Source organism: Zingiber officinale, chromosome 1B (genome assembly GCF_018446385.1).
Source record: "Zingiber officinale cultivar Zhangliang chromosome 1B, Zo_v1.1, whole genome shotgun sequence".
Classification (NCBI taxonomy): domain Eukaryota; kingdom Viridiplantae; phylum Streptophyta; class Magnoliopsida; order Zingiberales; family Zingiberaceae; genus Zingiber; species Zingiber officinale.
Genome location: NC_055986.1, coordinates 76552697 through 76580264, shown reverse-complemented (window position 1 = coordinate 76580264; position 27568 = coordinate 76552697). Strand labels below are relative to the sequence as shown.

General features: G+C 39.9%; 1 long non-coding RNA gene across 2 annotated transcripts; it reads right to left on the bottom strand.

Moving 5' to 3' along the window:
- Positions 1–24250: 24250 nt before the first annotated feature.
- On the bottom strand, positions 24251–27121 carry LOC121967936. Of its 2 annotated transcripts, XR_006107884.1 has the most exons (3): positions 25350–26815; positions 25142–25265; positions 24251–24681 (listed from the first exon to the last, which is right to left on the bottom strand). It is a non-coding gene; the product is annotated as an uncharacterized LOC121967936 (long non-coding RNA). The 2 variants fall into 2 exon arrangements; XR_006107883.1 differs by having other exon boundaries at positions 24251–25265; positions 25350–27121.
- Positions 27122–27568: the final 447 nt, after the last annotated feature.

The following is a 27568-nucleotide window of genomic DNA, read 5'->3' as shown; positions in this document are numbered from 1 at the left end:
CATCGAGTCCATATAACAATCATCACATGATCGGCTCTAGGGCTCTCACTAACAATCTCCCACTAGCACTAGTGTCAATCAGTGTAGGCTCTAAGGCCCAATGACCTAGTGTGCCCATCATGCTTTCTCTGTGCCAAAGCCTTGGTCAAGGGATTAGTTATGTTAGCCTCTGTGGGTACTCTGTAAATTTTCACATCTCCTCTATCGATGATCTCTCGAATGAGATGGAAATGCCGTAGTATCTGTTTGGTCCGCTGGTGTGAGCGAGGTTCCTTAGCCTGCGCAATTGCTCCATTGTTGTCACAATAGAGCTCTATAGGATCGGCTATGCTAGGAACCACGCCAAGCTCAATAATGAACTTGCGGATCCAAACTGCCTCTGTTGTAGAATCAGCAACTGTGTCCTGCTTCGAATTCTTCCAGCTCACAGCACCACCATTCAAGCAAAACATGAACCCAGACTGCGATCTATAATCATCCTGGTCAGTTTGGAAGCTGGCATCACTGTAACCTTTTACAGCTAGCTCGCCATCGCCTTCAAATATCAAGAAATATTCTTTAGTCCTTCTCAAGTACTTAAGAATATTCTTGATCGCTATCCAGTGGCGTTCACCTGGATCTGACTGGTATTTGCTCGTCATGCTCAAAGCATACGAAACATCAGGACGAGTACATAGCATGACATACATGATAGATCCTATGGCTGAAGCATAAGGGATCTTATCCATGCAGTCTCTCTCCTCTCTAGAAGAGGGACTTTGAGTCTTCGAAAGACTCACACCATGTGACATCCGCAGAAATCCTTTCTTGGAATTCTGCATGACAAATCATAGTAATACCGTGTCAATATATGTACTTTGACTTAGGCCAAGCAATCTCTTAGATCTATCTCTATAGATCTTTATGCCTAGAATACAGGCTGCTTCACCTAAGTCCTTCATTGAGAAACAATTCCCCGGCTAAGTCTTTACAGACTGCAGGAAAGGGATGTCATTTTCAATGAGTAGTATGTCATCCACATACAATACAAGAAAGGCAACTGTGTTCCCAACAACCTTCTTCTAGACACAGGGTTCATCTTTATTCTTGATGAAACCAAATTATTTGATTGCATCATCGAATCAAAGATTCCAGCTCCGAGAAGCTTGCTTTACTCCATAAATGGACTTATGCAGCTTGCATACTCTACCAGTATGCAGTGGATCTATAAAACCCTCAGGTTGTGTCATGTACACATCCTCAAGCAAGTTTCCATTCAGAAACGCGGTTTTGACATCCATCTGCCAGATCTCATAATCGTGGTATGCTGCAATAGCAAGCATGATCTGAATGAACTTAAACATCACTACTTGAGAAAAAGTTTCATCATAGTCAATACTATGAATTTGCTTGAAACCTTTTGCTACCAAACGACCCTTATAGGTAATAAGTCCATCCATGTCACTCTTTCTCTTAAAGATCCACTTACACCCAATGGGTTTGACGCCTTCAGATGGATCAACCAAAGTCCATACTTGGTTGGTGTACATGGATTCCATCTCGGATCTCATGACCTCTAGTCATTTCTCAGAATCTGGTCTCATCACAGCTTCCTGATAGGAGGTAGGCTTATTCTCAACGAGCATAACGTCGTCATGGTCAGACAAGAGAAATGAGTATCTCTCAGGCTGACGACGTGTAACGCCCGAAAATTCTCAAAGTTATTTTAGAAATATTCTATGATTTTTCTGAAATTTTAGAATATTTTTATGAAATTTTTAGAGTAGCGGAAGTAGCAAAAATAAATAGAATCGTAAAATAGCCTATGCGGGGAATTGAACCTGAGACCTATTGGGTTCTATGACTTAAGGTGAACTCTAGTAACCAAGTGAACCCAGTAGGGCCGTGCTGAAAGGAAAGGGGATCAGTTATATTTAAGTTAGAGTTGGGTGAATTAATTACTTAATATAAATAGGAAATTGAGAGAGAAGTTATTTATTTTATTTGTAACTTTTCCTCTCCAAAAACCCCTTACACGCCGACCCCTTCTCCTCTTCTTCTCTCGGCGCCAACCACAAGCACGCCTAGGGTTCCATCCCTAGGCCATAGGAGGACTTTCTGGCGACGACTCCGACACGAGGACGCTCCTCTCCGCGAGAGGAACACGTAGACGCAAGGAGATCATCGAGAAGATCGTCTCCACCGGAAAATTAGCGACTAGATTCGTAAGAAAACTAGCGCAGGAGGTAAGAAACCCCTCACCTGCAGTATAAGTAGCTTCCGTATGAATTCTATGCTTCAGTTTAGTAGTATGTAGATTTTCGGCACAAAGGATGTGAATTAGTGCATACCAAGTGTTCGATTAAATTATCAGCACGGTTAAAAATACAATGTAAGCATTTTACTAGATCAGCTAAATGCAATAGAAGCATTCATTCAGTATGTTTAGCTTTAGTACAGCTTATATTGGACTACGGTCCAATGGGTGGGCTCCCACAGTTGCCTCTAGGTTCAGATAACCTAGAAATAGCAATATAAGAAGAACTCAGCTATAATCAGTATTTTATTTTAGCAGTGGCACTGTACTGGATTAGATATCCATTGGGTTGGGCTCCCACAGTCGTCCCTAGGTTCAAATAACCTAGTAACCTTACTAAATTCGGGACTTGCAAACCCGGGTCTAGTTAGGGATGCGCGCATAGCACGTATAGATGCCGGGCCCATCAGCAACATGATTATTATTTTAATCTATTTATGGTAAATAGTTTTCAAAACTCACAAATCAGTTGTGTATACAGTTTAAATTCAGTTCTAATGTAGTTTTAGTTTCAGCTCAGTTCATGATTCAGCTTAGTTTCCATTATTGATACATGTGATAGATCTATGATTAGTTTTGGTTTCTATGTTGTATGATACCATGTCATGCTCTCACCTGTTCAGCATGTATTCAAATAGCATGTTTTCAAATCATAAATTGCATCGTATGTATGTTTTGTGAGGTAGATGGTTTCTTACTAAGCTCTAAAGCTTACAGATACTTCTTTCCTTATACTGCAGATAAAGGTAAAGGAAAGATGGACTAGCGGAGACTGGGGGACAATGCGATGAAGATGTGTGTGGAAAAAAGGAACTTGGAATAACGATGCTTGGGAACTAGCCCACTTAGAACATAGCATTTTCTTTATGTCATTACTTTCCTGCAGTTTAGTTGTTTAAGTGTTTTGAATTGTGACAGTTATGCATAGATGGTTAGTTGTCATGATATTAGATAGCACTCCATGAGTAATGTTATGCTTAGTAGTTCTATTTTATGCTTATAGAGTTGTTGTATGTGATTTGACACGAACCAGTGCTGAAATCAGACTTCTGATATGAAATCAGAAACCCCGATCGATCCACCGATCGATTGGGGGTCTTCAATCGATCAGTTGATCGATTGGTGAACTTGTTCCGCGAACAGTGAGCTCCTGGATCGATCAGCCGATCGATCCAGTCGCTTTCTATCACGAACAGGAAGCTGCCGGATCGATCAACCGATCCATCAAGGAATCAGGGAAATCGCTCCCGCGAACAGAGAGCTCTGGAATCGATCACTGGATCGATTGACCAGTCTGGATCGATCAGCCGATCGATCCAGAATACTACCCCGAGCACAGTAGCCATCTAAATCGATCCATGGATCGATCCAACAGCTTGTAATCGATCGAGTTCAATCTGGATCGATTGGGAAGTTGGGTTTCGACCAAGAGACCTTGTAGTTCAGCTCCTTGACCATAGAGGATGTAGGGTATGCCATGAATACCTTAGATTGCATCCCTTAGCACATGTAGGACCAAGAACTTGTATTAGCTTAGGAAAGTTTTGAATTGGTACAGCTTTCTGCACCTAGACTTAGTAATGGTCATGGATATAGCTTAGCACAGCATAATGTGACGGTCCGGCCTTACAGCCTAGCCAGTAGAAGGCGGGTCGTTACAGAGTGGTATCAGAGCAAGTTCCATACTTCCTTCACACACATCAGCATTGAACCTGTAGCTTCCAAGTAAGAACACCTCTCCTCTTACTTATGTTCTCTTACTATCATGTTTATAGATAGCTAAAGTATGTTGATATATGATAATGTTTAACATGGTTGATTATAGTAATTAGTTAAATGTGATAGTATTAATTATGTATGTCCTCTCTTCCTTTAGAAATGGCAAGAGGACGCCCAGCTAGAAGGGCACCAGCTACTGAGCCCCAGCACGAGGCAGGCAGTTCAGTGCCTCCCCCAGACCTTACAACATTAGTGGCTCAGTTACAGCAGCAGCTAGCTGAACAGCAACAGGAGATAGCCACCTTAAAGGCTAATCAGCAGAATACTCCCACTGTCACCCCGGAACCAAACATAGCAACTCCACCAGTCCAGCCTACGGCACCAGTAGCCCCAGCAACAGAGGCAAAGAGAGAAGCATATCTGATCCAGTGGCAGAGAGTCAAGCCCGAGAACTTCTCAGGTACCAGTGAACCATGGGATGCTCAAGCCTGGTCAAAATACTGGAGAGCACGATGGAGCTTTTGGACTGCCCAGAACACGAGAAGGTGAAGTGCGCCTCATTCTGCCTAACAGGAGACGCACGTATGTGGTGGGAGAGAATTAGAGCGAAGCGCCCAGTAAACCAGGTGACATGGGTTGACTTCGAGAAAGAATTCTTCGAGGAGTTCTTTCACATGCGGGTCACAAACCGCCACTACGACGAGTTCATTGAGTTTCGCCAGGGCAACCTTTCAGTGGAGGAAGTCGTGAAGAAATTCAACAGATTGGCTCGTCTATACCCTGAACTAGTCAGCACAGAAAAAGAACGAGTTCGGTTGATGCTCAAGATGCTGAGGCCAGAAATAGCGATGAACGTGGCTGGCGGCATTCATAGGCCGCAAACCACCGAAGAACTAGTCAGCAGTGCTCTGACCACCGAGCACTACCAGAACAATATCAAGCAGCAGAAGCAAGTCCTCTCAGAGCCCCGAGGACAAGGAGGTTCAGGTACTCAGAAACAACAGAGCCACAGCTCTAACTGGAAAGGGAACTCCAGCAGCAAACGCAAACCAGGGAGTTACCCGAAAGGAGGACCAGCTAGTAAACAGCCTAGTTATCCTAAATGTGCTACTTGTGGGAAATTCCACCCTGGAATTTGTCGTAAGGGCACACGAGGATGCTTTGAATGTGGACAGGAAGAGCATATGGCTAAGCAGTGCCCAAACAAGATAGTTCTTCCTCAACCACAGCCGATTCAGTACGGAGGCCAGCCAGCACAGCTACATCAGATGCAGGTCATTCTAGATGGTCCACACATTAGCCAGGGCAGATTAGAGGCCCCTCCAGCTACGACCCATGCGAGGATCTACTCACTCACCAGAGAGGACGTAGCAAATGCCTCGATAGTTGTTATAGGTCAGATCAGTATTTTACAGCAAAGTACAACTGTCTTATTCGATACTGGGGCAACCCATTCATATATATCCAGGACATTCACCGAAGAGTTGGCAATACCTCCAGAGGTACTCAGTAGCCAATTTTTGACAACGCTACCTTCAGGAGAAATTATGGCATCCACGCACTGGCTCCGAGCAGTGCAGTTATTATAGCAGACAGAGAACTCTTTTGTGATCTGCTAGTGCTAGATATGACTGATTATGATGTCATCTTTGGAATGGACTTCCTGATCAGATACGGTGCCTCTATAGAGTGCCGTAAACAGAAAGTCGTATTCCAACCGGAAGTGAGGTACAGTTCGAGTACATCGGAGAACCAAAGAGAAAGACCAAGAAGTTTCTCTCAAATCTAAAAGCACAGAAATTAATGGATTCAGGATGTACGGGATTCCTAGCACATGTAGTCAATGCCAGTCAGGACAAGGACCAACATCTAGCAGAGGTCCGAGTCGTATGTGACTACCCAGCAGTCTTCCCTGAGGAGTTACCAGGTCTAGCACCAGACAGGGAGATTGAATTTGAGATAGACCTCATTCCCAGTACAAATCCTATCTCTAAGGCACCCTACCGCATGGCTCCAGCAGAACTGAAGGAACTTCATGAGCAACTACAGGAGCTGCTTGACAAGGGCTTCATACATCCTAGTCACTCACCATGGGGAGCGCCTGTATTGTTCGTGAAGAAGAAGGACAGGAGCATGCGCCTGTGTATAGATTACAGAGCACTGAACCAAGTCACGATTAAAAATAGGTATCCTCTTCCCAGAATAGATGACCTGTTCGATCAGCTAAAGGGAGCAGCAGTGTTCTCTAAGATAGACCTTAGGTCAGGTTATCATCAGGTGAAAGTTAAAGAAAGGGATATACCCAAGACAACATTCAGGACTAGATACGGATATTACGAGTTCGTAGTCATGCCCTTTGGCGTGACAAATGCTCCAGCTACTTTCATGGACCTCATGAACAGAGTATTCAGGGACTACCTAGATAGATTTGTTATTGTATTTATCGATGACATTCTTATCTATTCAGGAACGCAGGAAGAACACGCAAAGCACCTGAAAACAGTATTGCAGACTCTTCAGCAAAACCAGTTGTATGCCAAATTCACGAAATGTGAATTTTGGTTAGATCAGGTGTCCTTCCTGGGTCACATCATCTCAAAGGATGGTATCATGGTAGACCCTAGTAAAATAGAAGTTGTGAGTAACTGGAAAAGACCCAAGAACGCCAGTGAGATCAGAAGCTTTTTGGGACTAGCAGGTTATTACAGAAAGTTCGTAGAGGATTTCTCCAGGATAGCCTCCCCACTGACAGCTCTCACCAGGAAGAATAGAAAATTTCAGTGGACAGAGCTTCAGTGAGCTAAAGAGGAGATTGACCAGTGCTCCCATTTTGGCTCTACCAGAAAACACAGACAGCTTTGATATTTATAGTGACGCCTCTAAATTGGGACTAGGAGCAGTACTGATGCAAAATGGTAAGGTGATCGCCTATGCCTCCAGACAACTCAAGGAATACGAGAAGAATTACCCTACTCATGACCTTGAGCTTGCAGCAGTAGTGTTCGCTCTCAAAATTTGGAGACACTACTTGTATGGAGCTCAGTGTCGAGTGTATACAGATCATCAGAGTTTGAAGTACTTCTTCACTCAGAAGGATCTGAATATGCGACAGCGCAGATGGCTTGAGCTGGTCAAAGACTACGATATAGATATCCTCTACCACCCAGGAAAAGCCAATAAGGTAGCAGATGCGCTTAGCAGGAAATCCAGTGCTACCTTATTATCATTAGCAGCCATGTCACCGCCCCTACAGAGGGAGATCACGGATTTCGGTCTCGAACTTATAGTGGGACAGCTCTCTACTATGACATTAGCATCTACCCTGCTTGGTGACATCCAGACAGCTCAGGAACAGGATCTTGAAATTCAGAAAATCAAGCAAGGGTTAGAAGAATCAGAAAGTAGAGAATTCAGAGTGTCCGATAGTGGGGTATTATACTTCGGTGACAGACTCTGTGTTCCCAATCAGGAGGAACTAAAGAGGAAGATTTTAGATGAGGCTCACAGGACTCCTTATGCGATGCATCCAGGTTCCACCAAGATGTACCAAGATCTAAAGAAACGATTTTGGTGGGCTGGGATGAAGAGAGACATCGCTAGATATGTTAGCACCTGTCTGACCTGCCAGAGGGTCAAGCCAGAACACCAGAGACCAGGAGGAGTTCTGCAGCCTATTCAGATTCCAGAGTGGAAGTGGGAGGATATTTCTATTGATTTCATAGTGGGACTACCCAGAACCACGAATGGTTTTGATGCCATCTGGGTGATAGTCGACAGGTTAACTAAATCAACCCACTTCTTAGTTATCAGGATATCCTACTCCATGGAGCAGTTAGCTCAGTTGTATCTCAAGGAGATCGTCAGACTGCATGGAGTTCCACGGATTATCATCTCAGACAGAGACAGTAGGTTCACGTCACACTTCTAGGAGTGTGTACAGTCAGCATTGGGCACTAAGTTAAAATTCAGCACAGCCTTCCATCCTCAGACAGATGGTCAGACGGAGTGAGTAAATCAGGTACTCGAAGATATGCTCTGAGCATGTGCCCTAGACATCAAGGGAAGTTGGTGCAAATATCTGAGTTTAGCAGAATTTGCATACAACAACAGCTATCAGGCCACTATCGGTATGGCACCTTATGAGGCTCTCTATGGGCGGAGGTGTAGATCTCCAATCTGCTGGTATGAGAGTGGTGAGCAGAAGGAATTAGAACTCCAGACAGATCTAGTAGCAGACACCACAGCAGCTATACAGCAGATCCGCCAGAGGATAGAGACAGCTCAGAGCCGCCAGAAAAGCTATGCTGATACACGGCGCAGACCCTTAGAGTTTTCAGCTGGGGATTCAGTGTTTCTTAGAATAGCTCCCATGAAGGGAGTAATGCGTTTTGGGAAGAAGGGCAAATTGAGTCCCAGATATGTGGAACCATAACTTATCACTAGGAGAGTTGGCAAGGTAGCATATGAGCTAGAGCTACCACAGGAGATGCCAGTCATCCATAATGTATTTCATGTCTCTATGCTGAAGAAGCATATCCCAGATGCCACCCAGGTGATTGAGCCCCAGTCGGTACCAGTCCGTGAGGACCTCAGCTATAATAGTCGGTCTATTCAGATAATAGACCGAGCAGTTAAGAAATTATGGAGCAAGGAGGTACCATTAGTAAAAGTCATTTGGCAAGATCACACCACGGAAGAGGCAACATGGGAGACAGAAGCTAGTATGAGACAGAAGTACCCAGAATTGTTCTAAGTTCGAGGATGAACTTTTTATAAGGTATGGGGGATTGTAACGCCCAAAAAATCTCAAAGTTATTTTAGAAATATTCTATGATTTTTCTAGAATTTTAGAATATTTTTATGGAATTTTTAGAGTAGCGGAAGTAGCAAAAATAAATAGAATCTTAAAATAGCCTACGCGGGGAATTGAACCCGAGACCTATTGGGTTCTATAACTTAAGGTGAACTCTAGTAACCAAGTGAACCCAGCAGGGCCGTGCTGAAAGGAAAGGGGATCAGTTATATTTAAGTTAGAGTTGGGTGAATTAATTTCTTAATATAAATAGGAAATTGAGAGAGAAGTTATTTATTTTATTTGTAACTTTTCCTCTCCAAAAAACCCTTACACGTCGACCCCTTCTCCTCTTCTTCTCTCGGCGCCAACCACAAGCACGCCTAGGGTTCCATCCCTAGGGCCATAGGAGGACTTTCTGGCGACGACTCCGACACGAGGACGCTCCTCTCCGCGAGAGGAACACGTAGATGCAAGGAGATCGTCGAGAAGATCGTCTCCACCGGAAAATTAGCGACAAGATTCGTAAGAAAACTAGCACAGGATGTAAGAAACCCCTCACCTGCAGTATAAGTAGCTTCCGTATGAATTCTATGCTTCAGTTTAGTAGTATGTAGATTTTCGGCACAAAGGATGTGAATTAGTGCATACCAAGTGTTCGATTAAATTATCAGCACGGTTAAAAAATGCAATGTAAGCATTTTACTAGTTCAGCTAAATGCAATAGAAGCATTCATTCTGTATGTTTAGCTTTAGTACAGCTTATATTGGACTACGGTCCAATGGGTGGGCTCCCACAGTCGCCTCTAGGTTCAGATAACCTAGCTCTAGGTTCAGATAACCAAGAAATAGCAATATAAGAAGAACTCAGCTATAATCAATATTTTATTTTAGCAGTGGCACTGTACTGGATTAGATATCCATTGGGTTGGGCTCCCACAGTCGTCCCTAGGTTCAGATAACCTAGTAATCTTACTAAATTCGGGACTTGCAAACCCGGGTCTAGTTAGGGATGCGCGCATAGCACGTACAGATGCCAGGCCTATCAGCAACATGATTATTATTTTAATCTATTTATGGTAAATAGTTTTCAAAACTCACAAATCAGTTGTGTATAAAGTTTAAATTCAGTTCTAATGTAGTTTTAGTTTCAGCTCAGTTCATGATTCGGCTTAGTTTTCATTATTGATACATGTGATAGCTCTATGATTAGTTTTGGTTTCTATGTTGTATGATACCATGTCATGCTCTCACCTGTTCAGCATGTATTCAAATAGCATGTTTTCAAATCATAAATTACATCGTATGCATGTTTTGTGAGGTAGATGGTTTCTTACTAAGCTCTAAAGCTTACAGATACTTCTTTCCTTATACTGCAGATAAAGGTAAAGGAAAGATAGACTAGCGGAGGTTGGGGGACAATGCGATGAAGATGTGTGTGGAAAAAGCAACTTGGAATAACGATGCTTGGGAACTAGCCCACTTAGAACATAGCATTTTCTTTATGTCATTACTTTCCTGCACTTTAGTTGTTTAAGTGTTTTGAATTGTGGCAGTTATGCATAGATGGTTAGTTGTCATGATATTAGATAGCACTCCATGAGTAATGTTATGCTTAGTAGTTCTATTTTATGCTTATAGAGTTGTTGTATGTGATTTGGCACGAACCAGTGCTGAAATCAGACTTCTGATACGAAATCAGAAACCCCGATCGATCCACCGATTGATTGGGGGTCTTCAATCTATCAGTTGATCGATTGGTGAACTTGTTCCGCGAACAGTGAGCTCCTGGATTGATCAGTCGATCGATCCAGTCGCTTTCTGTTGCGAACAGGAAGCTGCCGGATCGATCAACCGATCGATCAAGGAATCGGGGAAATCGCTCCCGCGAACAGAGAGCTCTGGAATCGATCACTGGATCGATTGACCAGTCTAGATCGATCAGCCGATCGATCCAGAATACTACCCCGAGCACAGTAGCCATCTGAATCGATCCATGGATCGATCCAACAGCTTGCAATCGATCGAGTTCAATCTGGATCGATTGGGAAGTTGGGTTTCGACCAAGAGACCTTGTAGTTCAGCTCCTTGACCATAGAGGATGTAGGGTATGCCATGAATACCTTAGATTGCATCCCTTAGCACATGTAGGACCAAGAACTTGTATTAGCTTAGCAAAGTTTTGAATTGGTACAGCTTTCCGCACCTAGACTTAGTAATGGTCATGGATATAGCTTAGCACAGCATAATGTGACGGTCCGGCCTTACAGCCTAGCCAGTAGAAGGCGGGTCGTTACACGACGTACCCTGTCAGACCTGCGAAGAGGTAGGTCTACTTGAACTGGTTGTTGTTGCTCAATTCCTTATGCAACAATCTCATCATCCAAAACATTTTGCGGTTCCAGTTCAACTTCCATCAAGGCTTCAGTGCTATGGTCCATATCTTGAACTTCTTCAAAATCGAGCGTACTCTCACTAGTTTTTCTAGAAACAAAGTCCTTTTTTAGAAATTCCCCAGTCTTAGCCACAAACACTTTGTGGTGACTGGGAATGCAGAAGTAATATCCCTTCGTTTCTTTGGGATATCCTATAAAATAGCACTTATCAGATTTGGGTCCAAGTTTGTCCGAGAATTGACGTCGAACGTAAGCCTCACAACTCCAAATCCTCATAAAAGACATCTGGTCATTTCGCCCAGTCCATATCCTATTTGGTGTCTTTATCACAGCTTTAGATGGAACACGGTTAAGTGTGAAGGCTGCTGTGTCTAGAGCATATCCCCAAAAGGAAATAGGAAGATCTGTGTGACTCATTATAGATCGTACCATATCTAATAGGGTACGATTCCTCCTTTCGGATACACCATTCCACTGTGGTGTTCTAGGAGGAGTGAGTTGGGATAGAATCTCACACTCAGCTAGATAGTCACAAAACTCATGGCTAAGGTATTCACCACCTCGATCTGATCGAAGTATCTTAATACTCTTGCCTAGCTGGTTTTGTACTTCATTTTTGAATTCTTTGAACTTTTCAAAGGATTGTGACTTATGTGTCATCAGATATACATAACCATATCTACTGAAGTCATCAGTAAATGTATTGAAGTACCTATAACCACCTCTGGCAGTGACATTGAAAGTGCCACATACATCACTATGTATAAGTCCTAACAAGTCAGTTGCCCTTTCACTGTGTCCACTAAAGGGAGTCTTGGTCATCTTGCCTAGTAGGCATGACTCGCATGTCTCATATGATTCAAAATCAAATGAGTCCAGCAAACCATCTTTATGGAGCTGGGATAAGCGATTCTCATTTATATGACCTAAGCGACAATGCCAGAGATAGGTTCGGTTCATTTCATTTGACTTGAACTTTTTGGTACTTATGTTATAGATGGGATTCTCTAAGTCTAGAATGTAGAGTCCGATCATCAGAGGTGCACTACAATAGAACATATCTTTCAAATAAATGGAACAACATTTGTTCTTTATTATAAAAGAAAAGCCTTTCTTGTCTAAACAAGAAACTGAAATGATGTTCTTTATGAGAGTAGCCACATAACAACATTCATCTAATTCTAGTACAACCCCAGAGGGCAGAGATAGAAAGTAAGTTCCTACAGCAACAGCAGCAACCCGTGCTCCATTACCTACTCGTAGGTCCACTTCACCCTTCGTCAATGCCCTGCTATTTTTCAGCGCCTGCACATTAGTACAAATGTGAGAAGCACATCCGGTATCTAATACCCACGATAAAGAATAGAAAGATTGACTTCTATAACATATATACCTGAAGTAAAAATCTCATTTCTCTTCTTCTTAAGATCTTCCAGGTATCCTTTGCTGTTCCTCTTCCAGTGCCCAGTCTGACCGCAGTGGAAACAAGTAGCATCCTTGGCAACCCCTCCTTTAGGTTTTATTACCTTGCCTTTGCCCTTGGCTTAGGACTTTTCCTTGCTTTTAGGCTTGCCCTTGCATTTATGCTTTTGCACCATCAGAATGGAGTTGAGCTTTACCTTCTTAAGGTTGAGCTCAGCAGTTCGCAACATGCTTAGTAGCTCAGGCAGTGACTTATTAATTTCCTTCATGTTGTAATGTAACGCCCGCCCTCCCTGCTAACCCTAAGGGACGGGGTTACGATACTCTACGTACATATTACAGCGGAAGACTTAAAATCATTTTTCTTGGTTTAATAAAAACCGAACTACACTAATATGGTTTCCATAACATGATAACAAGTTAAATAAAAACATAACATCAAGTCAACCATATAGTACTACAATATATGAAACCAAAGTGTAATTCTTAAAAGTTCTTAAAGCAGGTTCTTATTTGGTTGCCTAGCCACCGCCACACACATCTCCTTGCCTCTCCTGCTGCTCCTTTAGCTCATCCAGCTTTTTCCTTTATCTGTGGTACAAGGAAGGTAAGCTATGAGCACTCATGGCTCAGTAAGTTCCTTTCCTACTCACTAAAACCAAAAAATCATTACATAATCAAAGAATATATATATCAACATAACATAATCTCAACTAGTCATGGCATAACATATCATACTCTTTAAGCATATCATGCAACATAACAAAATCATAACTAGTCATGGCATATCATCTCTTAAAGCATAGCATGAAACATAACATAATCATATCTAATCATGGCATATCATCTCTTAAAGCATAGCATGAACCATATCATAGTCATATCTAATCATGGCATATCATAAATCATAGCATCATCACAACATGATCATAAAGTATATGCAATATGATTTTGAAAACATGTATCTGAAAAACATGTGTATGTCTCATGATCTTTAAACCATTTCTTCTTACATATATACTTGAATATAATATCAACATATTCAGGGCCCCGGCTTGTACCATACATACATAACATAAATGCGCGCGTCCTGAGTATATCCAAGGTAGCAAGTCTTGAATCGTACTAGGAACTAGGTCAAGATCACAAAGCATGGCCTAGGGGCATACTTAAAGAGTCCATCCCTTATCAGCCTAGATCACAAAGCAAGGCCTAGGGACGTACTAAGGAGTCCATCCCTTATTAGCCTAGATCACAAAGCAAGGCTTAGGGGCGTACTAAGGAGCACATCCCTTATTGGCCTAGATCACAAAGCAAGGCCTATAGACTGATTAGGAGTCCACCCTTGGTACAAGCCTTACAAAGTAAAGTAGCATGTATAAAAATGCATCATTTAGTCACATAGCATAGCATAAAAGTATGCATCACTTAGGCATACATTATGTCATAAAAGTATGCATCACTTAGGCATACATCATGTCTTAAGAAAGTATGCATCACTTAGGCATACATCATATCATAAAAAGTATGCATCACTTAGGCATACATCATGTCTTAAGAAAGTATGCATCACTTAAACACATAGCATATCATTAAAGCATGCATATTTCTATCCACATAGCATATCATAAAAACATGCATATTCTAAGCACATAGCATATCATTAAAGTATGCATATTTCTACTCACAGAACATATCATAAAAGTATGCATATTCTAAGCACATAGCATATCATTCAAACATGCATATCTCTATCCACATATCATATCATAAAAGGTATAAATCACAAGCATACATGGTTAAGCATAAGGGTGCATCATGTGATTATACTATCATAAGAAACATGGTAACATAGTTAACTTGGGTTCTAAGCTTCCTAAACCCTTGGGTTCCTATCATGGCCGAACCCCCTTAGGTCTCAATTTAGGTAAAAACAACTTCCAAGCATGTGAAACCTAAATTATCATTACATGAATTTCATAGGAAGCATTATAAGTATGATTTACTTGGTTTCTAAGTTCTCCAAGTCCTTAAACTCATGTGGTCGAACCCTATCAGTATATAAACAAGGTCCCAAATGTCATGAAAGCATGGAAACCTTAAACCATATTTATAGCATTTTTTTTTCAAGTAACATAGTAAGCATATTGAGCTAGTTCCTAAGTCCTTCAAGCCCTTAACATATGTCATAGTCAAACTTTTAACAAGTGTTCATTAGGGCTAAAGACAAACATACAAGCATGTGAACTTGAACTAACATCATGTATAAATTCATAACAAGACATTATACAACATGTATGGCCGAAACTTACCCTAGCCTCAATTAGGTCATTAAACAACATATAGCATGGGAACTTTGTCTTTCTACTTATCATATTCCATGTAAAGTGACATAAGCATATTTAATTCTTGTTCTAGAGTTTCTAGGGCATCTATTCCTTCATGTCCGAAACATACAATGGTCCATTTAGGTCATGGAAAAATTATACAAGCATGTGACACAATCAACATATTATCCTATTTTCATAAGAAGCACTTTTAACACATTTGGTTTCATTTCTAAGGCCTCTAGGTCTTTCAAACCCTACTTGGCCGAAACTCAACAGTATATAAACTTGCTTCAAATAGCCTAAAAGCATAAGAAATCATACAAGTTTCATAGCATGTATAAAGACAAGCATAATAAACATACATGTGAATTGTGTCTTATGCTTCCTAGGTTTCTTTCCCTTTTTCTTTTATTTTTCCTCATGGACGAAACCTACCAATCTTTAAACTAGGTTTTAAGTGGCCTAAAGCATGGAAAACCTAAGTAAGTTTCATGGCAAAAATTACTAAGAACATCATATACAAAGTTGGTTCATAAACAAGCTAGGGCCCTTGTGATCTTACATGTCATATATCATGTAACTAATTTTCTATACTCCAATTAAACATGAGAGCATTAAACAACTTTCATATCATAATATCACAGAGGTCTTGAGCATATTAGAATTTTGTTTAAGCTTTTCTAAACTATCCATCTTATCATGGCCGAAAATCTACAATAAAAGTTCATGAATTTCTAGCAATGTTCAACATGAAATTCTTCAAGAGAACTCTATATCCTATCATTCAAACATGGTTACTTAAATTTAAAGGTCTTCCTAACCCTAAGCCCTTTTCTTGGCCGAAATATATAAATGGATTTCTTTTGGTTCCAAGTAACTTTTAAGCAAGAAAACCAATAAAAGATCCTTAATAGTTCATGGAGAGAATCTTGCACTAGTTTGGTTACACAATATTTTCCCTAACCTCCTTAAAATATTTTTGGCCGAAATTCTAGGGTTAGGTACTCCTCTGATCAAGCATCATTTAGGTATAAAAACATGAAGAAAATCCTTCTTACATAGCATAGAAAACATATCATAAAATAAAGACTTGTTTAAACCTTCCTAGATTTGAAAACCCTTTCTTTAGCCGAATTTTCTTAAATTCTTTCCTAGGTTTTCTAATCCTCGTAAAATCCAAAAATCACATAAAAAGCCTTGTACCACAGGTGAGGGGAAGCTTACATCCTTTTCGCTTGTGGATCTAAGGTATGGTGATGGAAGAGGTAGCCTCTTCTTCTAGTTCCTTTCCCTTGATTCCCTTACTTTGTCCTCCTTGTATCTTAGGCTTTCTTAGGAGAAAACCTTGGATTTGGGGCCGAAGATGGAGGAGAGGGGACTGATGGTTTCGGTGAGGGAGAGGAAGAATGAGAGAAAATGAGAGAAAAATAAACTTCTCTTTTCTTGCTCCCTTTTATGTTAAGGGGGAAGAGGTAGCAAACTTAGTTTTTGCTTTCCTTCTCCCTTAGCCTTTTTTTTATATTTTATTTTTATTTTTATTTATTTATTTATCCTCATCATTCATGGTGAAATAAGGGGGAATGAATCCCCTTAATTCCTCTTTAAATTTTCGGCAAAACCAAAGAGGAAGAAGGAGAGAAAGGGAGGAAGGCAAGTTGCCTTTCTCTTGCTCCTTTCTTATTTTCTTTTGGCTAGCTTTTACTCTTACCTTTATCATGAGTTTCCCTCCTTTGCTATCAATATCTTCTCTCTATCCCAATTGGTTTCTACTAATTAATTCTATGAATTATAATATAAGAGGTTCAAGGTTCAATCCTTGACCTTCACTTCTTTTTATTTCATTTTATTTCTTTTTGCTTCAACTCACTTCCTATTATTTTTCTAAGGCAAAATCCCACATTCATATATTTATCTTACAAGCTTAGTGGGTATTACATGTAATTCATGACAAATTGACTGTAACTTTCTGGCAAGGATTGCAAGATCAAGTCAGTGGCTAGTTCTTGGCCAAGTGGGAATCCCAACCTCTGTAGGTTCTCTATGTACCCAATCATCTTGAGTACATATAGACCTACGGGAGTCCCATCTTGCATCTTGCACTGAAATAGTGCCTTAGAGATCTCGAATATCTCGTTGCTTGCTTGTCCTTGATATAGTTGACGAAGATGTTCAACCATATCATAAGCAGTCATCAACTCGTGTTGCTTTTGAAGCTCAGAGTTCATGGTTGCGAGCATGAGGCATGACACATCTAATGCATCATCTTGATGCTTCTTATAAGCATCTCGGTCAGCTCGCGTGGCAGTGGCAGGAGGTACCTCTGGAATGGGCTGCTCCAAGACGTACAATTTTCTTTCTTGTGTGAGAACAATTATTAGATTTCTGTACCAGTCCAGGAAATTAGCTCCATTGAGCTTGTCCTTGTCAAGGACAGAACGCAGGGAGAAAGTGTTCGTGTTTGTCAACATGACAATCTACAACATAAATAATGCAAAGAGTAAATATCATATTCCACTGATCATTTAATTAGGACTTTAACTAAATGATGCTCCCACTGAATTATAAGGCTTTTGTAGAATCAAGTCATGGATGTGGTCAAACCACACTACTAGATTCATACCAATTAGCTATAATTCTCGTGGGACAAGATCTACATCATACTACGCCTTGAGTTAGATTTGGCTAAATCGTCCAAGACTTAGTATGATCGGTAGATAACTAATTATCAATTACATCTCTATGTAACTCTTGTTTATCCAACCGTTGGAAAATACCTATAGTTTTACTCGATCGAATTGAGTTAACTAGTTATACTCAATCTAATTGAGTTTGTACTCACCCAAGCTTTGATAGGCGGGACCAAGATTGTCCCTCCGCACCCTACCAAGATAATATGCGTTGCTCTACTTTGGCAGATTCAACAACAACAAATGATCGAGGTAGTGATGGGTATCAAAAATTGATAGGCATTTCGAGTTGACTTGATTAAGATCTAATATAATCATGAATGTGTATCATATACACATTAAGGCACTAATTACCCTACATTAGCATGCATCACATACATATAAGCAAATTAAATTGTGATGAGGTCATGGCCCTACTACGATCTTCTCAAGCCAATGAGAAGATCGGACGGTCAACCTAGGGATAACGACTTCTTCAAGCGCCTCCTTTGATCGCCATGTGTTGACAACATTCTGCTCGTAACTCCTTCTTGAGTGGACCTTCCACCGCTTCATTTTGTACATTACAAATATGAAATTCAAGTTACATTCGAGTCTAAAGTCTATTTACAATAGGAACATAAATAAAGGAAGCACGACGTGCAGGTCGCATATCATATACAACACGCACAACATTAAAATGACGCGCAGGCCATATTATGAATTACAACACAATTTTAAATCAATCAAATTGGGGTTTTGGGTCATGACCAGAACAATATCATACATAATTCTAAATTATGTATTTTACATAAATTTCTATAATTTTACTACTATTTTTATCAATTTTATGAGTCACAATACCGCGGCGGCCCTGTTTAGCGATTTTCGGGTGCGATCGCAAGACAATGCCCCTTGCGGGGTTAGGGGCAGCACCCCTTCTCGCGAAATGAATATTGCGAGTGTCCCATCTTGATCTAATAGCGCCTTAAGTCGCTGTCCCAAAACAAAATAATTTTGTTTAGGCGAGACCTTGCCGTTTCGAAAGGTTTTTCTCGGTATTTGAAGCCTACAAGTGTCCAAGCACTTGTTGCTTCACCTCTACGAGAAAAATACTCATAAAATCCATAAAAATAAAAAAATTACAGAAACTTACAGATCTAAATTCTTTTCGTAAAAACAAATACAAACATGTACATGCTTCGCACGTGGCTCTGATACCACTGTTAGCATTTCGAGCCGCAAAAATTATTTTTTGCGTTACGGAAACCCCGAAGCTAGCCACGGATCCGTGCGAAGATAAATAAAATTATACATGTACATGTTTATCTGCACTAGATCTACCTTAGATCTACATGAAAAAGAAGTATACCCTTGTAGCGATGCCCTTTGCTTATCCCGCTCGTCCAAATAGTTGTCAGATCTCGTATAGTGTCAAGTGTACACTCCTCTACACGTATCCACACGGACAAAAGATGGATAGAACCACTTAGAGTGTGCTAGCACCCTTGAGAGGTCTCGGCAATGGAGGAGAGGGAGAGAAGAAGAAGAGAGGAAGAAGATGAAGCCTTGAATTCACACCCCTTGAATTCACTTAATGTGGTCGGCCACTCTTGAGAGGTTTTAAACCTCCATGTAATACCAAGAATCATGGCTCTTGGTCTCGCTCATGAGGTGGCACACATTGATGTAGCCTTGATGATGTGGAATATCATCATTGGCCGGCCCATGCCAAGTCACCATAACGTGGCATTTGGTCAAGTCAAACTTGACCCTTCATCTTCCCTCTCAAGTCAAGTCAAACTTGACCTCTTATCTCCCATGGTTGATCAAATCTAACATTTGATTCAAATCAATTTAATTTAATGAATCTCTATTCATTGGTTTAAATTGACTCAATGAATCATAGTCTAAACTAGACTCATTCGACACATGAATCAAATTGAGTCCAACTCAATTAGTCTAATTTGGATTACTCTTAATCCAACTTGGTTTATCACATGAACCTAATCCTCTTGGTCCATCATATGAACCTAATCTCCATCTAATTGCCCTTTGTGTGTGACCCTATAGGTTCTTGTAACGTTGGCAATGCTCCTAAACCCATTTAGAAACATAAACAATGAGCGGTATCTAGCAACACATCATTACTACCCAAGTTACAAGAATGTTGAGATCCAACATCACCATTGTGACTACTAATTGTGACTCTCACAATATGTGACAATGTTCTTCTATCCTTGACATCTAGATTGATTAATTGAGGCATAGACCGTGTTATCCTCTAATCAATTTATGTCTTGAACTCCAAGTAGACTCAATCTAATCAAATGAGCTCAATATCTCATATTGACTCATTTGGGCATGGCCATGCACTTAGTGGTCTCACTCTATCAAGAATCATGATGTCACTCCCGTCATATAGAAGGGATAGATCTCATCTACATTACTCACATCCCTCCGCATAATTTGTTACATACCCAGTAGTCGCCTTTATAGTCCATCCATTTACGGGTGACGTTTGACGAAGCCAAAGTATGTAACTCCTTATGTAAGGAACCATGGTGACTTCAGGTTCAAGGACTGATAGTCATACTAATAGTCACATGAGAAAGTATATGACACTCATATAATGATCCATGATACTTTCTCATAGCAGGTCATTCAGTATACATTCTCCAATGCATACCCATGTGTCAACTTGATATCTAATATCCATGACTTGTGAGATCAAGTCATTGAGTTGACCTACATGCTAGTCTCAGCACATTAACATTGTCCCTGAATGTTAATACTTGACTAGGAATGATTAAGATTAGTGTTCTCTATATCATCTCACTATCAATTCAACCAATCGATTAATATAAATAAGAACATTCCACTCAAGGACGCTATTATACTTAGTTATTTGGCACCAATACAAGTAAGTATAATAACCATAAGAAATGTCTTTATAAATATAGGAATATGATACATCGAGTTCATACAACAATCATCACATGATCGACTCTAGGGCTCTTACTAACAGACCATGCAGTCTAATTTTCATTATCACACGATGGATGTGGGCACCGACATTACTCACTTAGCCCTATGTGGATGACTTACTTCTTTTTGCATGAGCCAATAAGTCCACCATTACATTGCTAGCAGACTGCATAACAAAGTTTGGCACCACCGCGAAACTACACCCTAAACCTTAGAAAGTCCAGCATTTACATTGTCGACGTCAATGATCGAACCAAAGACAAATTACTATAGCTTATCAGATTCTAATAATGAACCTTCCCATTTGGTATCTCGACATCTCCTTAGATATAGAGAGGCCATGGACTAGCAACTAGCACCTTGATAGATGCTGTAATGCGCAAACTTGTGTCATGGCCTAAACATACGTTGTCCCATGTAGGTAAGCTAGAGCTAGTCAAAACTGTTTTGTTGGACGTTGAATGTTTTTGGCTCTCTATCTTGTTGATTCCATATGCAGTAGTTGACAAGCTATATGCCATCTGCTGCTCCTTCGTTTGGACTTCCAAACACACAATGTGTTTAGCCAAAGATGAAGGAGGGTATGAAGTTCGATATCTAAAAGCTTGGAACTCATCCTTGTGATGCAAGCCTCTATGGAATCTAGAATGGAAAAAGGACTCCCTTTGGGTGAAATAGCTTTGTGACATTTTATGCAACTGAACATGATCCAAATTCTAAGTGCAGCCACTACTGGCTGGTTGGTTCAACACTGATCAGTGGCATACAATAGCTGCATATGACTTCTTCAGTCCACGAGATGAGCTCAAGGCATGGGTGAAGACTGTGTGGAAGACTTACCTTATGCCCAAGCATTAGTTCACGCTATGTCTCCTTGCATAGGGCCACCTACACACAAAGGATTAACTAGAGTACGTATTGTGCAAAACCTGTCCTCTATGCAAGCATGAGGATGAATCTTTGGATCACACATTCTTTCGGTACCCCATTAGCGCTACACTTTGGGACAAGGTGAAGACTTGGCTTCACCTATGACATGAGATGAGCACCTCCAAGCGAATGCTAGAGGTCTTTCTCCGGAGATACCACAACAATGGCCTCTTGACTAGAGCTAGATACTTGGGCATGTCGTGCATGGAATTTTTATTATGGCAAGTGTGTAATTACTGTCAATTTGAAGGAGATATTCCTGATGTTGAAAAGATATTCCATAAGATTTAGACGGATGTTTATCCCTTTGGGTGCATATAATATGTAACTTCTTATTTGATATATAAATTATTTATCTTTCTCAAAAAAAACAAAAAGTCACTACTCATATCTCTCGTTGAATCTTTCCAAGCCTTTGAGTCTTCTCCTATCAAGCTTCTCGCCCCTTAGATGCGCTCTTCATGCCATCTTTCACTCCTTCACTTGCGTAGTTCGCCTCCTTGGCTTGGTCATGCTCTGATGCTCCTCGTCTTACGGTCTCTCAGATGTTTGTGATCTTTCTTCGATCTCTTTGGACCTCAAGCCATTAACCACCTTGGCCACACGCTAAATCAACTTATATATTTGGTAGATCTTACACAACTTCACACATATATCAGATATAGTAACAAACTAACTTAAACTCTTTGCCCAACTCATCAAAAATAAATTATGCAATTATAGAAGGGATAAAAGTTCTAACAAATTCTTCCTTGAACATTATCAACATTTTTGTTGAGCCTCAATAGAAATTTGTACACCTTTTCCCAATAATTTGTATATATTTGACTTTGCTTCAGGGAAATTCAATGGATGTTCTTTGCACATATTAACTTGCTACCAATAACATGTAAGAATGTTAAAATATTGAGCCACCGTCAAAATCTCTTTGCCACAAAACATGTAGAATAATTTTATTTTGAACAACTATAAGCTATTCTACTTATTTAAATAAGTCTCCCTCACTGTTCCCAAATTTCTCTCATTGTCTCATATAGAAAAAAAATCTTCAATCTTATTGTTCATAATGTGGGTTATACTAAATACATGAAAGATGAATTAATTAAAGTGGTAAAAACTTACAGTGATCTCCCGTAGATCCGCAATCGACAATGACGAAACTCGCTGTCGGAAGAGCGATCACAAGATCGGAAAGCTCTCCGCAAGTCCATAAACCAAATCTCACCGTCTCAAATATTCTCCTTCCTCTCTCTCTACGTTGCACAATCACACATCTTATGATCCTTGGACGCACCCCTTTATATAGGGAAATAAACCATGGGCATGTTGGACTTTTCCATTATGAGTAGTGGGGAGCGTGGGCATGTGTCCCACTCTCCCCATTTCCAACATCTCACACTCGTCCAAAGTAAGTCACTAAGACTAGTTCATTCAGGTAAGTCACAAAGACTTAATAAGTCATATAGACTATTAGAGAGTTAGGTCACATAGACCATATGAGAACATCCAATCCATACTTAGAGAAAATAGTTCGTGCGATAGCAAGCACACTGAGCGATAGTTGCTAAGAAGATTGTTACACCTTGAGTTAGTCGCTCCTTGAGCAATCAATGCTAATAAAGTTATTACACTTTGCTTAGATGCTCAAATAAATTAGAGACACACTCTTCATGGCACATAACCTTTTTCCTAGTGGCACATAACCTTTTTCCAGGATCCATCCAATCTTCAAGTGACACAACCATTATCTTGGAGATATCCATGTCTTGCTATTTACCCAGATTAAATAATTTATTTTTACATCGATATGAACTTCTCTAATCCCTTATAATGATCATTATGTCAAGAGCATGTTCCATATCCAATATTCACATTCATTTCTATATATAACAGAAATGGGTCGACCAGTGAATAACAACAAAAGATGTAGATATATTTAATCTTCCTTTTTAACTAGAATCTATTCATTTTAATCAGTCACTTTCCTAGTTATGCTCCATAGACCGAATCATCCATAGCCATAGGATACACGCTAAAGTAGCAGATACTGATTAAAACTTCAAGTAAACAGCTAAATAGTCACTAAGGTAAAAACTAAGATTAACTTATAATCTCAAAGATCTCACATAGTAGAGAAACAGGGATTCATTCTCCTACTACCTTTATTGTTGTAATAGCATATGTGGTATGAATCACATGCTATGATGCTATTCTCTTTACTAAAAAGAGTGCATATTGTCTTCAAATTTAATATCGTACATATTTTGATCTAGACATACCTAATCTCACTACAAGAAAAAAGCCTTACAACAACGGTTTTTCACCATTGTCGTAGCCCCTTTCGGACTGTTGTTAAAGGCCGTGTTGTTAAAAGGGGTACCCAAAGACAACAGTTTTTAACCGTTGTCTTTGAAGGCAAAAACAACAGTTTTACAACGGTGAAAAACCGTTGTCTTTTCCTTCAAAGACAACAGTTTTTCACCGTTGTCTTTGAGCGTCTACCTTTAATAACAGGGTCTTCAACAACAGTTTTAAACTATCTACGACAACGGTGAAAAACCGTTGTCTTTTTTAGATAAAAAATAAAAAAAAATTAATACACAATTTTCCAATATTATAAATCATTCAAAATACTAAATTTCAAAATAAAATTTAATATACAAATTTCTAACATTCAAAAATAATTTCTATAACATTCTGAAGAAATTTCATAAGCAACCAATAAAATTTCATAAGCAACCAACAAAATGATAACACTATTAAAACAAAGGTAGAACAATATAACACAAGATTTTCTAATCTGTTTTGACTGTTGAACTTTTGCTCCTAATCTGTTTCGAGGATCGCAGCGCTGCTACGGTGCTCTTCATGTATAAGCTCTGCATATATTTAATCTCCTCCATCTCCGGAACCCTCCCACCTGATTGTGCCGGCTTTGGCACTCCACTTTGTCCGTCGCATTCTGCTGAAATTGACAGGTTGTTGCTGGGGAAGAGGTGGTCGAGCATAGCCACACGCTCCTTCACGAGTTTGTATAGGAGATCAGTTGTAAAGAATGGCTGCTGCAGCACCTTTTCGATGAAGGGCTGCCTGATAAGTGCTCCTGTTCTCTTGTCATACTTCTTCAATATTTTCATTAGACCTGAATTCATCACAACAAGAATAATAAATCATCTAAATGAGTGCACAAATTTAAAAAAAAAATGGAACCAGAAGAAAGGACAGAACAGTTAATCAATAACACTCAGATAATTGTAAACTATAATTAGGCTCTGATTATGACTATGCTAACATGAGTTTCCTTGTTAACAAATTGAGAAATAATGGTTTGGAGAAATTAACAAACAAGACATGTAATATCTAAAACAAATGGGAGAGTTTGATACCTAAATAAAATCAACCTTGTTCAGTCAATGTAAAATCAGTTAAACTGCATTGGTAGTAGACAAATAACATAAAATTTTCTGTTGTGGAAGTTATAATGAGAGTTCAACAAATAAACGATTTATAGCATAATAAAAAAGCTAAAACGAGTTCAACAGTCAAAGTTCATGTTGTCAGCTGAATAAACAAAGATGTGCTGGAATGGTTAAAGATAAAACCATCCTCGTGCTCCTATTTTCATGGGTAATTTTTTAGTGGATCAGCCGTTTTTCCAGATCTTGCATCAGACCAGGCTTTGGCAATCGTCCGCTTCATCTCATCATCGCCTTCTTCATACATGTTCTGAAAATATATTAAAATCACTATCCGAGTTTGAATACAACAACTCAGAGGGCAATAGAGAAGCATAGAGGATAGATAGATCACCTTCATCAAATCCATAATTCCTGCCATCGGATCTTTCTCTTGGCCAAGATTTGGCTTAAGCTGCAAATCAAAAAGCCAAATAGTTCTTGATGTTCTAAGAGAACTATTGGCGAGATGAACAATGCAAACAAGAAAGAGCAAGTATGTAAAAGCCTACAGGTGGAGGGCGACACACTTAAATTTGCAAGATATAACAGAATTAGAATGCAGTATCATTCCATTTATTATATGTTTGCTCAAGGCCAAATTCTACTACTCTTTTCCAAACATATTTATGCCAACTTCAATATTATGTTCTTCATATAAGGTTTACTTGGCAAGACTACAAATGATACTAGAATGTAGAAACTAAGTTTAGGAAGAATGTAAGAAGCAGTGTACAATATTAATACGCATGAATTTAAGAAAGCAGAATCTATAATTTATGACATTATAAGTACCTTGTCTTCCTTAAAGTGCAGGTCCAACCAGTTTACCAATTTTCTATAATTTATGCTATAAATCAGTTAAACTGCATTGGTAGTAGGCAAATAACATAAAATTTTCTGTTGTGGAAGTTATAAAATTTAAACTGCATTAAATGAGCCTACGTAGTAAATGAAAGACGATGGAAATAAGAAAACCTAGTCTAACTTAAACTATGATTGCAAGGAAATTAAAGACAACATAAAGTAAGCATGTAATGAAACTAAGCATGGAATGTAACTTAGAGCATTAAAGAAAGCTAATCTACCCTAGCCTAATTGCATTCAAATGAAGAACAAAACTTATAGCAATTGCAAAAGATAAGACAAGCAAACATTAAGTGAAATAAAGTGCACGAATTTAAACCTACTGTTGGAAGAAACATTTTGTCGAACACCTTATGAGCATAAATCGAAATGACATGAGTACGTGCAAATCTAAAACAAGGGAGAACAACTCAATACAAGCATCAAACAATCAACTAAAAGAAACATCACTATCAATTCGAATCAAGTGAAGAAACTGCAACAAACAAAAGCTGTCCAGATCTGTTGAAGAATTGCTGATCGAACTTGAAGACTGCTGTGGAAGAAAAGGTGGAGCTGTGACTGGCCAAATCTGGTCCGGATGAAGGAAGTAGTGCTGGAATTGAAGTATGCTGTGCTGACCAAATCTGGAGAAGATGTTGTTGCTCGAACTCAGAACTCGGAGGAATGAAGTCGCCTGTTGAATCTGTCGCGAACCCTAGCCCGCGCGAGGAAGAAATGCCGCGAACACAGAGGACGTCGCGAACAGAGAGAAGACTGAGCGGTAGAGGCAAAATTCCTTGGCTGCGGTGTGAATAGAAGAAGGAAGGAGATGGTGTCCGGCCGGCGGCGGTGGTTGAGTGGAGGTGGCCGCCGGCCGTCGGTGAAGGAGAAGAAACGGCAGTCGCGTGAGAAGGAGCCGAACGGGAGAAGATGCGATGCCCCCCATCAGAAATGCTTGCTTTGTGGATTTATTCCCCCAAATCCGATCCGACGGTCCTGATCAACCCAGATCCGAAGGAGTGGCTGAGATCAAATTTGAGTGAACGGTCGAGATCAACTGAAACCCATTGAATGGTCCAGATGGCTAGATCAAGATGAGCGGCTCAGATCATGTCAGATCTACACAGATTGGCCAAAATCAACCAGATCTTGATGAACGGTTAGAATTAATCAAATCTGAGTCTTTCATTTAATTTGCTTCAGATTTGATCTAATGGCTCAAATTTCTTCAGATTGGACTTCTCATTGACTCAAATCTTTAGGTTCAATTTGGATCAACTTGAGCTCAATCCCTAGAAAATAAAAGTGCACAATTATAAGTAGAAATTCATAAAAATAGGAAGAATTATAACAAAACTCATAATATAAATCCAACTTAATAAACATGATAAAAATCAACAATTAATCATATGAAAGGATTAAAACATGAAAATTAAGGGTAGAAATAATGTATCAAAATGTTAATTATCAAGGGCTCGGGAGGTTATTGTGGCGGTGAGCTGGGACAGAGGAATAGGGCAATGCCAACACTATAGTAAAGATCGGTTAGAGCAAACCTAGTTCGATCGTCGAAGCTGATATGTGTAGAGAGGCGCCGCAGGAGGTTAGATCTAGGGTTCAAACCCCTCTTAACCGGAGATCCACCAATGCAGGGTCGGCGACTCTAGGAGAAGAGAAATCTCCGGATGGACTCCAGTGATCAGTGGAGAAGAGCCTTAGCCGGCG